At 46.8% G+C, this 14878-nt stretch overlaps 1 long non-coding RNA gene across 1 annotated transcript; it reads left to right on the top strand.

Moving 5' to 3' along the window:
- The first annotated feature begins 455 nt into the window (after positions 1–455).
- LOC135807007 (uncharacterized) lies at positions 456–4282 on the top strand. The gene is made up of 2 exons (XR_010551409.1): positions 456–774; positions 4183–4282. It is a non-coding gene; the product is annotated as an uncharacterized LOC135807007 (long non-coding RNA).
- Positions 4283–14878: the final 10596 nt, after the last annotated feature.

Genomic DNA, 14878 nt, shown 5'->3' with positions numbered 1-14878 from the left:
TATTATAAAGATCGAATGATGGAATCTAAAGTCATAATCATTGAGTGGAGGTGGCTTTTAAAAACAATGAATGAGCTTGTAGATCGATAGAGTGTACTACAACATGTACGTGCATAGACCATGCCTGATGGTAAAGACTAATTAAAGACTAAGTAAAGTAAGTTTGTTACGTGTGACCTGCTTCCGCACGGCTCTGGCAAGAGCCCATCGACGTGTATGTGCGTGTTGACTCCCATAATGGACTCTGGTCCAGTCGGACTTGTGGTGTGACTTGCCTTTAGCCTACAACCGGTTAACAATGCAGTCCTGTCGGGTGAGACACTACACTACATATTATACATAGGCTGTCGTCGTGTCGAGTGTCGTCCGGCAGAGTCGATGATCTACCGATGCGCGGCGCGGAGAGACCATGTTGTCACTTCCTTCACCATGGTCACTAGCACAGTGGCCACAACTGAACTCTATCACTCTTTCTCTCCTACACTACAGACTCAGTACTTCACTTGTCCAAGCAGAGGATAGCTTCCACTAAAAAGCTGCAGGAGGTCATTTACGACGACGCGCAACCGTTGAATGTTGTGCTTTCCGTGGACGGTTCTTTTTACTGATATAAGGCCGCTGGAGAGGAAAGAGGGTCTCATGTCGACCATAGCGACTGGACCCGAGTGGAGCCAATAAACCTTTGTGAACCAGCTCCTTTCAAGAGGAGTGCCGAATCCTGTGTGTTGACGTTGCCGTGGACATTTCCTTTGCGAGGACCCGCTTCTTATCCAGGTTCGGTACTCTCACTCTCATGCTCAGTCTTGTTTGCGCATGTCATAAAACTAGGGCCGGGAGGTACAAGGTGAAACACTGCTACTGCATGCTGTATGCAGAATATTTCGTATTGTGAGTTGCGTGCTTGGAGAAAGATAATTCTCATCACACACTGACTGTGCCATGCAGTACATGTATGTACAATAGACGAAGCAAGAAACAGTATATTAGCGAGGTTTTGCATTCCGAATTTCGGTTCAGCGTTCTTCGGTCATTTGTCGAACATCAAAATGTCGAATTTTTGCACCAACGTTTGTTTTGCAAGTCGAAAAAGATGTGTTTTCATTTCGTGAGCCCCAGCATCAGCAACGTCCTGTCCCGTGCTCCTCTTCTTGCTGATTCCAACGAACTTTGATCGCCCAAAGAGTCGAGGGCCAAACCTGCCTCCTCAGTCGCCTCAGAAAAATCAACTCCATGGCCAAGTCAAATTTTATGCGTATCGCCATAGTCTTTTCAGCCACACAGATGACGGTGAGGACATTCCAGGCGAAAGAGAGTAGACAGGCAGTGGAGAGGAGCAATCAGAGGTAGCTGACGATGCTGATGTCGCCAGAGACGCCTGCAAAGCGATGCCGAGATAAGAAACATCTTTGAATAAATCACGCGCTAGCGCTCTTGTACAAGAAAATTCATCCGAAAAATATTTTCGGCAAAGTGAGCTTTTTCCGAACAAACATGCCGAATCTTCGTGTGCATTTTCGACCTCGCTCCCGCGTGCCGAATCTTTTTTGCCGAATTTCGGAATGCAAAACCTCACTATTTTCCAAGAGGTCTTTTCGCGCATTTCATACTTCCAGTCCCGAATCAGTGCAACCACGGTGATAACTGGTATAGAGCTTCGCCAACGTTTCATTATTGGCGGAGAAATAGTGATGAAATCAACTAGTGACCTGTGCCGTTCGTTCTAATGGAACTCCTCGTCTCGGCACAAAACTGACCTGTTCTTTTCACAATACAACCATGCTGTTGTATCACTATCGGATGTGTTCTCTATCCTAGTTTCGGACCAATGTACAATCTTCACTATAAATCGTTCAAAACCTAAACAGGTTGCTCTAAAGGCCATCGGAGTGATGACTTCGCGGCTTCTTGAAAATGTGCAGCAAACAACCAAGTGGTGACAAACAAAAGGCGTGTAACCAATGTCGCTGCGTTTCCAGTGGTGACAGCATCTGGATATTGACTGGATATTGTGTGAGCTGGCAAGGACCTTTCTGATATCGTCTTGAAGAAGTTCTAAGGCCCGTAAGGCACCGTTTACATGAAAAATAACCGCGGACTTATTCAACCATAAGATTACCATAAGCCCGCCTTGAACTGTCACCCAGTCATTTTTAGAGCTCTCGTTCACATGTAGTACAATGTAATGTTACATGGTATGGCGGGCTTATTCAGCTCACCCTGAGCTGAACTAGCCCTACCCCAGACTATCGAGCCATTGAACCCTCAGGACTATCTCGTGTAAATGGTCAAGAAAATAAGCCCTGGGCGTTTAAGCGAGTTTTCTCCCCGTATTTTTCGACTTTGCCTCTAGAACCTGAGAAGATTTCGCCTTAGACACTCCGCCCCTTTGCAATTGTCTTGGCAATTTTCTTCAGACTCTTCGTTCAGTGAAGGCTTCGCCTTTTCAAAAAATAATGACAACCTGAAAAGCAGTAGAAGCATGAGCAGCCACTTCTTGATCCAAATTTCATCATTCGCGAACATTTCCACTATGTTCATGTGGAATTTGAAAAATAAAATGGGCTGAGGGCGCGCAGTCATCCACCTGAACTCAGCCCATGTACAACTGTCATGTAAATGGCCCCTCATTGTAGAGGAATGTTGCTGTTCCTAATGTCAGCCAGTCAGTTTTCAGGCAGCATCAGTTCCAACTTTAGGAGCAGCCATCTTCTTTCGCATTCCTCTACGCAATCTCACTATTCTGAAGTGGCTGCAATCATTCACATAGATTACAGTTAACATGTGACCATTGTCCCAGTGGAAGCACATGCATTGTAAAAATAGCAATACCCTGGGAGGTGAGGGGATATGCAAACCCGCAACTGAGTTACACCAAGTAAATGCCGGCATTGCTGTTCAGTTTGATAGTACATTGTATTGTTATGGTGTTCATTGTGGTTCATTGCTCAAAATTACCCCCCCCCCCCCCCCACCCCACCCCCATTAAATGTGAAAACTCCATGGGAATATAGAAGGTGAAGACAGGAAGGCATCTTTCAGAGCAGTCAAAGTTTAGCATAGCAGCTAAAAAAATGTTGTCTGAAGGACTCATTGCTGTGGATTGCTCAATCAAAATATGTTTCACAAACGAAGCTGACGAAATGAATTTTTTCTGAGGCGAGAGCCAGTGACAGCGAGCGATCATTTTGCTTTGATTTATTGCCTTCAAGTGCCTCAATTATCCCGTCAGATTGTTGTGTTACAGATGTGTTACAACCTCACTGTATGGTGCCTTGCTTAGCTTGAAAAATGGGACATGTACATTAATTCGTCATGACAAGAATAAAGAAACGTAAAGTTCGCACGTCTGTGTTACAACCGGCTTTACAATTGTGTTGAGAAACACGCCCCTGAGCTTAGGATGTTTCGCTTGGGCCAGGTCACCGCCATGCCTGTGATACCAGGGCGGCAGATGCAGCGCCTAACGGCGAGGGTGAGGTGATAACTCTCACAACCAATGCCCGGCAAGGGACAGGAATAACTGCTGCTATAGGGCTTGAAAGTGCAACGTCACAGCATAGCAACAATTTCAAAAATTCAATAACTGGATCCACTTGGATCCAGTTAAGCACATTTCAAGCGGTCTTACTCACAGCAAGGTGATGTTGCCAGTGAAACTGACTGATTTGGCTACTGGGGGCGGGGTGACAACTGGTGGCGAAGTACAAGTCACACCTGCATACTATGCTATGCACCCACATACTGAGGCAATAGCAAAGTCACATGCACCTTAGTGGATCCAAAACAGAAATCTGATGTCAACTTACTACTCCTTGGCCGTTTTTGACGTCATCACTTTCAAGCCCTATTACAGTTCATGCAGGCAGCTCCATTGCTGCTACGACATGTCCACTCATACATTGTTCCGCTTCAGAAAGGCCATCTTGCTGGTTCTCTACCATGTTGGTTTGCATGTATTTCCGTTCTGCTTCATACTTCCAACAATTTTATAATTTTCTTGGCCAGCTTGCTTCTTCTTGGCACGGTGGTCGATGGCTTATGTTTTTGGCATGAATTTTCTTTGCTGGCTTGCTTTTTCAAGTTGGGTGGCTGATGATTGGCTGCACGCCTTCCCGTGCAGCGAAAAAAGGCTGATCAGATCATATCTTGACTCTGTGCATGTGTTGTTTGTTGCCATTGCAGGAGGAAGGAGTGCAGCCATCAGCAAGCCAAGAAAAAGCAAGCAAGCAAAGAAAAGTCATGTGAAGACAATTCGCCATTCCAAACCTGTTTTCTTTGTTCATTTTTCAGCGTGAATTCTACCGGAGAAGAAAATCTAAAATTCAAAATTTTAGATGTTCTTCTCCAGTAGAATTTTCCGACTTGTTTCCCCTTCCTGATGGCTGAACTCTCTCGAGCAGAAACAACAAGAGTTCAGCCATCAGCAAGCCAAGAAGTATAACACTTGCTGAACTCTGATTGGCCGTGGGGCGATTGACCAATCATTTCAGGTGTGAAGTCCACAGCTGGGATAGGCTATAAAAGTAATCATTCCAGGAGGGGATGGTGGTCGGGGTTCGGGATGGCCAGATTTTTTGATTTTCTTCTCCGGTCAGAATTTACCTTACTCCGGTAGAAACAACAAGAGTTCAGCCATCAGCAAGTCAAGTAGCTGGTGACACACCCCCTGTACAATTTCCCGGCTTCCTTTTTCTCCTTCCTCATGCAGAAACGAGAGTTTAGAATTTTAGATTTTCTTCTCCGGTAGAATTTCCCGGCTTCTTTCTCCTTCCTCATGCAGAAACAACAAGAGTTCAGCCATCAGCAAGCCAGGTAGCTGGTGAGACACCCATCACCACACAAACAGAACACAAGAACAGCAGGGACTGGAAACAAACACAAAAGTAACACATTTTTAGATTTTCTTCTCCTGTAGAATGTCCCGGCTTCTTTCTTCTTCCTTCCTCATGCAGAAACAACAAGTGTTCAGCCATCAATAAACCATGCAAGTAGCTCGTGACACACCCATCACCACACAACAGAACACAAGAACAGAAGGGACTGCAAACAAGCATACAAAAAGAACATAATCATGACGGTATAAACAAAGCCAGAACAGAACAGCTGCACACACTTAGGCTGTGTTTACATGAGGCGTTTCAAACCAGGTTGAGTTCGACCCGGGTCCGAGGAAGGATTATACAATCCACCATCGATCCCTAGCCCCGACCGCTATTTCGTTACGGAATGATTACTTTCACAGCCCAAGCTCAGAAGTCAGACAAGAGCAAGGGGTTTGTTGTCATGGCCAAAACACACTACATGTCCAAAATTGAACAAATGCTCAGCAGTGAGGTCAACTACGAGAGGTCCGACATTACCATGAACGAAATGGACAAGACATCTGCTGGGATAGCAGAGGACATTACTACCGAAAAAATCCCACCACCACTCACTCGTGCACTGAAGCCACACAACTCGCGAATGTCCAACTTCTATGGACTCCCCAAAGACCACAAGCCTGGCCTCCCACTCCGCCCCGTGGTATCGACATGCGGTAGCCCGACCAGCAGTATTTCACTTCTGCTTGAGCGCATTCTTACGCAATTGCTTCCATTCGTCCCTGCACATTTATCGAGTACTGAAGATTGTATGACGGCGTTGCGCAACCTCGAAAACCTCCCAGAGGAATGTATTGTAGCGTCTCTGGATGTTGTGTCATGGTACTCGAATATTCCTATTCAAGAAAGCATCGATGCGGCCATGGAGTTATTGGAAGAGCATGACGAATCAGTTGATATGTTTGCACTGTCATTATCAGACATACGCGAAATGCTCATGTTTGTCCTCGAGTCAAATTTCTTTGAGTTTGACGGCGCCATCTATCGACAACAGCAGGGTCTAGCTATGGGCAACCACCTCGCGCCCCCATTGGCTATTATCTTTATGTCGAAATTCGAGTCACGTGCCCTGTCTGAGTATCCCCTGAAACCGCTCTTATATCGTCGGTATATTGATGATTGCATACTCGTTCGGATCTTTGGTATTGCGGCATTTCTGGCATTTGTTGATTATCTCAATTCCCGCCACCCATGGCGACGCATACAATTCACCGCAGAATATACACACACGACAACTCTCACACCATCAGTTACTTGGACCTGTCAATCTCGGTGTCAGGTGGCAAGTTGGACTAGGAGTTATTTGTCAAGTCGTCCCATAGTGGTGTACACTTGTCATATTTGTCTGCTTTGCCAATGGAAACAAAAATCCCTGTCGCCAACAACCAGATCCGCAGGGCAGTCAACGCAACAACGGAGGCAGGACGACAACGGGGGATTAAAAAGATCACCACACTCCTCCTTGAGAACCACTACCCACGGCGCATTATACAATCAGCTATACAACACTCCGACACCGCACGGACAACCGCACGCATCCGAGAGCAGCCCCACCAGCAGACACCACATCGGAAGGGGAAACGACAGTACACGTCACTTGTCAAGGTACCGTACGTAAATGACCAGCTTGCAAGGAGGGTTCGTCAAGTGGTCAGGTCGTTTGATAGAGATGTGCGTGCGGTCTTTACTTCCGGTCGCTCACCAAAGGATATGTTGGTCTCGTCGTCATTCAGCAAGCCACAATGCCCCAGGACGGTACAGCAGCAGAGGGAGAAGAGGGGGCGGGGTCGGCCGGCTGAATGTCGTGCATGCGATGGTGGTCTGAAGCGTGATGCTTGTATGTCCCAAGATGTGGTGTACTCTATGACATGTACCATCTGTCAAGAAGAATACGTCGGGGAAACAGAAAAGACAACACGCAAGAGGACTGAGGAGCACTACAGACAAGCCAAGAACGCGACATTGGGAAAGCCATGGGGAGACTATTATCGACAAAAGCAGCACACCTTCCCATCGTCACCGCAGTTCTCACCATTCGCCTATCTACAAGTTCTCACCAGCAGGCAACGGTCATACGTTGACCGCAGAATCATGGAGGCACTATTCATGAGAAAGAGGAAGCCGGCAGTGAACAGTGACAATGGTTGGCGACTGTTGGGTGATGTGTAAATACATCTGTCATTACCATAATTTGTGCAAGAATTTGTGCACTGTGTGTGTGTGTGTGTGTGTGTGTGTGTGTGTGTGTCTGTGTGTGAGTGTTGCTAGAAGTGTGTATTTTTCTGCTTTGTACTCACACTAGTAATCCTGCACTATCACTGCACTATATTTTCACTTCATACATATTACACAGAATATAATCTCGCTTCCTGAGGTATTGCAACATTTTACGCTATACCATCACACCTTTGGCCACTAGTACTTGTCACATAATATTAAACCCCTGTTTTGTCTACAGTAGACATATTCGTGATGATGGGCCTTGCCCGAAAATTCGAGCTAATGTATATCAATTCAGGGGCGTAGGAGGGGTTTTGGAAGTGGTACGACCGAAGGTCGGTGCGGCCGAAGGCCGTGTTGGAGGGGGGTCCGGGGGAGGTCCCCCGGGAAAATTTTGTAAAAAAGACACAAAATCCTGCGTTCTGGGAACTTCTGGCGCAGTGTGCAGTCGAGTCGAGTACAGTAGTGACTACATTTTTGTAGTGTCAGTACTCAGTACGACTGCAGATGCATAACAGATCTACGAAGAGTCTAGAAAAAAGGTCAAAGTCTGATGCGCATATGCATCGATGGATCCTGATTTTTTTTTTATTACGGTTTTGCACGTTCCGGACGGACCACACTTTTCGAAAAGTGGTACGGCCATGGTCGTACCAGTCGTAGCGGGTGCTACGCCCCTGCAATTGCAGTGTAGCCTAGAGACCCGGTTAGAGAGTGTGTACAAGGTGTGTGTACAGGATGTAGGGATTCAAGTATTGGCTACAGTGGAGTCTCCAAACCTTGAGAAAAATCTGGAAAAGTATCGTAAATATTTCTATCCGAGTTTGTTAATCGTATATACCACTCTTGGTCTAGAAAGAATACTTTTTTGATACCCATTGGAGTGCGAATTGTCTCTGCAATACTGTAGTAGTTTATGCGATAACAAGGATCGTTTGGTGATAACCGTTTGGCAATACTTCCTACTGCAGATCATGAAACTACTGTGCCACTGTAGTTTGATCAAGCCACTCAATGCCACGCCGGGCAGTGTGCAGCTCCCGACCTGCGAACACCGGGATGCAAACTGCTGCACGGCGCAAACCACTGGATCTGATTTCATTGAGCAGAACTGTATACTTCAACACATTTTACTGCTGTGCAGTCAGTAGCCCTTTCCCAAAGATGCTCGCCACTGTTTTCGCAACTTTTTGTAGTTTAAAGCCCGGTCACACATGCATTCGAAAGTAGCGGATCCGCTGAAGCGACGTGGCCGGAGTGAAAAATACCATGGCAACGGCGAAACGCGGAACTTCCGCTTCAGCGGAAACTCCAATCCGCTTCCTCCAAAATTTTCGAAGCGAGACTGTCGCTTCTGTGGAAAACATCACGGTCTGCTGTACATGTTTTTTTTTTAATGTTTATGCTTCTATGTCATTCGGATCTTCCCAAGTTGTACATTGTACTGTTGAGATACCGAAATCAAATAAATCAATACCATACCATGGACTTGCTACGAGAAATTTGTATGCGTATGATGTCCATGCAACAAAAAATGCGTGCAAGATAGTCATTCTCGTCTATTCTCCGTACCGTATGCGCCACAGTCCACTTTACTCTCATTTTTTCCGCCAAAGTAGGAGTTTGCCCTCTTTGTATGTGTGACCATACACATGTGGTTTTGCTGGAGCGACACCTGTCCTGGCTCGCTGTTGCAGAACCTCGACGCCGAAGCGAACCCCAGTGCATGTGTGACCGGGCCCTTAGGGCCGTTTCACACGAGGTATACATGGCTTTTCACGAATGGGCGTTCTAGGCACAGTACACAGCGCGTGATTTCACACGAGTGTCGCAACATGCTATTCAAGCAGCAGTTGCCATGGCAGCTTTGACCTGCCTCGCACAGAAGTCGTAAAATACGGAATCCGCACGCGAACGTGGGAGTTTTGAACACAAAATAATAATAATAATTATTATTAGTTTGGCAAGGAGATGTTCTCTCCCTGATTCTCGTTTTCTTTGATCACCACAAGGAGGGAAAGATGAACGGACGAGAGAGGTTGCAAAGGATGGCGAGGCGTAGAAGGACTGCATTGCCCTCGCTTGTTCAAAGTGTAATTTCAAGTTTTTCTCTGGATTCAACCATCCTGAGCGGAACGCAGCATTGAGTTTCTCGGCGATCTCCCTTTCCCTCACAATACGCTTCACCATCTGGCCACTTTTTGACTTTTGATAGTCGGCCCACAACTCAATAAGTCTAGCCTCCAGGTCATCAGAGAATATTTGGCGAGGCATTGTCCGAAACGGAAGGCACAACCAGCAACCAGCAATGAAAGCAAACAGAACCAAAAAAGCAAACACGACGACAGATCACAATGCAAGGAAAACGAAGTTTGTCAGTAGAACGCTGGGTATATCCTGCTTTCTACACCCCTCCTGGTCTTGCTGAAAACGTACACGATGCGTTTCACATTTCTCGCCAAAAGTGCTCCATCTCCTAGGGAACATAACCGGAAACGTGACATGTACGCGATTTTGTACCTCGTGTGAAACGGCCCTTAGGGCGCGCTCACACTGCGCCCAAAATCAGCGTCCATGCGGCCACGCGGCCAAGTTGCATGGCAACGGCATGCACTTGACCTGAACGTCGTGGCCACGTTTAAAATCGTGACTAGACTGCGACCTCTGAAGGGGGGTGCCACAACTTGGCGGCAACATGATCGTAGACGTGAAGCGAATTTGTGTACAACCTGGCCTGAAGTATGTACTTCTCAAATTCCGGTGTGTTGATTCATGAAATCGCAACTTTCGTAACTTTCTTCATTTTCGCGAACTATTTCGCAACTTTTCCGCAACCTTGGCCCCATGGCATGGGGTCGAAATGTCAAGTCACGGACTACATGTCAGACAAATGCATACTCGCTCATTTCTCGCCTGCCTTCAGACTCATTTCAGAGAAATGGTAGATCAACGGTAGTTACGATAATGTGCATTCCCCTTTCCGTGCACTGGAATGATGTAGGATACATGCAACAGGCTACTGGCACTGTGTAAAGTGGTGGTTCACAGCTGGAAGAGGTGTACGAGTTTGCTGTCACTGCACGTCTGCTATATCTGCTCCTGTCTCCCCCAATTTAAGTTGCGATATTAGCAACTTTTGAGCTTTTTCTGAAAATATGGATGCGATTTCAGCAACTAGCACTTGTTTTGACACGGTTGCGAAAAAGCATAAGTTGCGAAAAATTATGGCATCTTTGGGAAAGGGCTAGCAGTCAGCCACAGTCTCGAAATCATATACTGACTTGGGAACTTTGTAATGAAGTCACAAGGACGTACAATTACATGCCTCGTCTATTGTGTCCATTTCACTTGTATTTGTGTCATAAAAATGGAAGTGCAGAATAGTCCTGCAAAGCGTCCGAGAAGGACATGTTGGCATGTAACTGGCACATACTACTTTCTAAAGACTACAAGAATGGTGAATGGAACTGATCTCAAGCCTCAATGTACATGTAGGCAATTTGCAGGCATAGTGGGATGGTCTAAGGCCATGATTGAGAAACAGAGGGCACCGAGTTCAAGTCCTGCTCGGAAGCGGAAGGATTTTCCAGCCGTACTGCGGCCCACAAGTAATTGGGAACTTGTGGCCTGGCACAAGGGTAACATGGATGCAGCGAATGGGATTTTCGGTCCGAGTTTGACCACTTTGCTGGTGGGCTGAGCTACTCACCTCCCACCGCTTTACTTGAAGTAGTAACTGCATTTGTGCCTTAGATCTTCGCAGGGTGGTGCAGGATGGCGGTGTTCCTACGGACGCTGAAAACTCAGTCTAACTCAGCCTCAAGGGAATCGTGATTTTTTAGGCAATTTTGGAACGATTCCGGTCTTGGACGTTTGACAACGTCTAGGTCAAGGCATTAGTGGTCACCGGTCGTGCACGGTTCATGTTCCAATTTTGCTCAAAGTTCACGTTGAATAGTGTATGGGATCAGCCACACGAGTCGGCGATACTTCAGCTTTCCTAGTCCTCACCGCCATACGCATTGCACTGGTTTACAATCATAACAGCATTCACCGAGAATGGTCCCCCCCCCCCCCCCCCACCAGTCCCAAGCAGGACAGTGTAATGTGAACCAACCCTACGTCACAGTACGTGTAAAACAAGACAGACAACCCCTACAAGCACAAAATGCCACGTGACGACTAGTTACTGACATGGTTGTGACCAGCGAGTTGTAAAATATCGACTCCCTAGTTGTGACTACAGTATACTGTACAATGGCAGTACCGGTACATGTACTTGAGAAGTAGTTCCTGTTGACGCTACGGACCAAGAATTAGTAACTGTTAGTTGCTCACCTACTTTCCTCGAAATGGTCAGCTGCACTTGAACTAGCTTGGTTCCGGTCCAACACTGGGTCTGCCTTGTCCTGCACTTGCATGCATGCTCTCGGTATTCTTGGCATGCCACTTACTAGAATTTCCAGCAGCTGGACCCGCTGTCTGTGGTCACGCTGAACTACCGAAGTCGCCTGCACAAACACCACAGCACTCAGTGACCGTTCCTGTAAATAATTTTGTTTGTAACTGTTCCAGCAAGGCTTAAGGAGGTAAACTACTTGCTCAACATCAACAGACAACTACAATACTTACTACTAGTGATACCGCATGAGTCAGGGTTGCGTTTTCTCTGCTAGGCTTTCAGGACTTCGCGCCAGAGTTAGTACTTACTGGCTACTAGCGTTACACCATTACTTACTAGTTACCATGGTTACTACACAGTACAAAATGTGCTTGGCACAAGTACAACCTAGCCTAGGCCCTGCACACCACTCCAAGTGCGACTCTGACACACGCTGCCAACTGCACTGGGCGTGGGGCGCTCACGAGGTGTTTGTCGCGCTGGAAACGGAGCGGAAGTATAGAATCAGACATGGATGTCAGGGCAGTATCGTTGATTCAGGCCCTCGAGCGTAGCCCTCGGCCTTCGGCTACGCCCTCGGGGCCTGAATCAACGATACCTGCCCTGACCGTAGATCTACATATCTGAGTGTGTTTCCAGACTGTCACCCACATACGACAGCTTGACCTCCCACACAGTGCCCCTAACTACATCCGCCGGTCATTTCCCTTCTGCCTCGTGGAAGTGTGGAACAGCCTCCCAGCAGAGATGCTCGCCAACCTCCAGGTTAAGAAAATGCAAGCGTTCAAAGTGAATGTTCACAGGCACTTGCGCCACAAGCACTGGCTTTGGGCAACGGACAACAACTAGCGCCACTGATAATTCTCTCCCTCCCTCCCTCCCTCCCTCCCTCCCTCCCTCTCCCTCTCCCTCTCTCTCTCTCCCTCTCCCTCTCCCTCTCTCTCTCTCTCTGTCTCTCTGTCTCTCTCTGTCTCTCTCTGTCTCTCTCTGTCTCTCTCTGTCTCTCTCTGTCTCTCTCTGTCTCTCTCTGTCTCTCTCTGTCTCTCTCTGTCTCTCTCTGTCTCTCTCTGTCTCTCTCTGTCTCTCTCTGTCTCTCTCTGTCTCTCTCTGTCTCTCTCTGTCTCTCTCTGTCTCTCTCTGTCTCTCTCTGTCTCTCTCTGTCTCTCTCTGTCTCTCTCTGTCTCTCTCTGTCTCTCTCTGTCTCTCTCTGTCTCTCTCTGTCTCTCTCTGTCTCTCTCTGTCTCTCTCTGTCTCTCTCTGTCTCTGTCTCTGTCTCTGTCTCTCTGTCTCTCTCTCTCTCTCTCTCTCTCTCTCTCTCTCTCTCTCTCTCTCTCTCTCTCTCTCTCTCTCTCTCTCTCTCTCTCTCTCTCTCTCTCTCTCTCTCTCTCTCTCTCTCTCTCTCTCTCTCTCTCTCTCTCTCTCTCTCTCTCTCTCTCTCTCTCTCTCTCTCTCTCTCTCTCTCTCTCTCTCTCTCTCTCTCTCTCTCTCTCTCTCTCTCTCTCTCTCTCTCTCTCTCTCTCTCTCTCTCTCTCTCTCTCTCTCTCTCTCTCTCTCTCTCTCTCTCTCTCTCTCTCTCTCTCTCTCTCTCTCTCTCTCTCTCTCTCTCTCTCTCTCTCTCTCTCTCTCTCTCTCTCTCTCTCTCTCTCTCTCAGGGACCTACGTAAGCTGAAGCATGATCAATCTAAATTATTTGCATTTGTTTTTTTTCTGTTTTTTTTCTGATCTTCTCTTTCTCATTTCTGTTGCATTCTCAGATGCTCCCATACGTCTATCATTCATAGTATACCCCCTTGGGCCGCACAGTCCATGTCGATTCCGAGACCGAAATGGTCGGAGGAGTGCACTGCGCCTGACCAGCACAGCTCTTGTAGCACCTACTACTCCTTTGTTGTCTTTGTCTTTTGTCTTTGTCTCTTTTATTACCCCTATTACATTGTAGGGATGTGCACATAGTATATAAAAAAAATAATAATAAAAAATACATAGTTGTGGCATAGTACCGGTCTGAACCCGCACTCTTCATCAATCCATAACCATCATAATAGCTTTGCAAGCAAGTGAAACATGACAGTAAGAAAGAGAGAGACAAAGAGACAAGTTCAGATTTCTGAAAGGCGAATTTTCCTTGAAGTGATGGAGCACCAGATTGCTGTACTTCGTCATCTACAACTACATGTAGGCTTCTGAGGAGATCGTCAATGTTGTCAAGGGCACAACCGGTGCAGGATCTGACAGAGGCAAGGTAAGGGTACCGTATTATCTCTATTATAAGCACGGTCCTTTATTTTTTCAATGTACCTCCGCCCCGTGCTATTAATGGAGACGTTCCTTTATTGGAGACTGTTCCATTATTATTTCAACCTCATTTCAGAGGCATGTTGCCATGCCAAATTCATGTCAGATACACACATTTCAGGGTGTTTTCGCCGGTACAGATAATGAATTTACACAGTGTGCTTATAATGGAGACTGAGCACTTTATTTTTTGAATGCCGCCCCAAGGTGTTCTATTATTGGAGACGTGCTATTATTGGAGACTGTGCTTATATTAGAGATAATACGGTATCTAACTGGTTGCTGTAAGCTTGGAAAGCCTGATAGCATACACAACTCGTCAAAAAAGCTGGCTAGAGTAGGTAGCTGCAGAGTAGCGGGAGTTGGCATTGTCGGAAAGGCTTCCAGGATTTGATAATAGTCTTGTACTTGCACTAGGTAACCATGGTAACGGCTGTGCTTGCGTGTTTGATGTACATTTTACTTGTAACTCCAGTAGCGGTTAGCTTGCTTGACATGGTCACTCTCTGCTCCACGTTTAGCTTCTCAGTCTGGTAACTAGAGAGACTGGCCATGTTCCAATGGTCGGTGATGCTCATTATGTCTCTGTAAGACACCCATCATGGCATGCAGTGCTTTCACGGTTGTTGACCGCAAGCAGTGGTTTGTGTACTTTACTGGTTCCTTTTTCACACTGCTTCCAGGGCCGGATCAGGTAAGTCTCTCCAGGTAAGCTGAGCTTGATCAGGTAAGTCTCTCAATGCTTGAATATACCCGTCACGTGATCATTCATGCCCTTCTACGGTGCCATTCAGGCCCTAGGGCCTGAAATGCCCTAAATAGGGAGGTTCCGGAGTACGGAACTAATTACTTATGTGTTTGCCGTCATTGCCTAGGTTACGATCGCAAACACGTCACGTTCGCGCGCTATGCCTTTTTATTTTGAAAATTTGTACGGAAATCAAAACGTCCTGTGGAAAATCGATGTTTCTCGTACCAAATTTGTACGCGAAAAATCTTTCTGCACCCGATGACGCAAAAGCTCCATACGAAACATGGTTCGTATGAAAGCCAGTCCACACGGATTCTCCGCGCCGAAAAA

Source organism: Sycon ciliatum, chromosome 1, assembly GCF_964019385.1.
Source record: "Sycon ciliatum chromosome 1, ocSycCili1.1, whole genome shotgun sequence".
In the NCBI taxonomy this organism is placed as follows: domain Eukaryota; kingdom Metazoa; phylum Porifera; class Calcarea; order Leucosolenida; family Sycettidae; genus Sycon; species Sycon ciliatum.
This window is presented reverse-complemented; position numbering and strand designations above follow the sequence as displayed.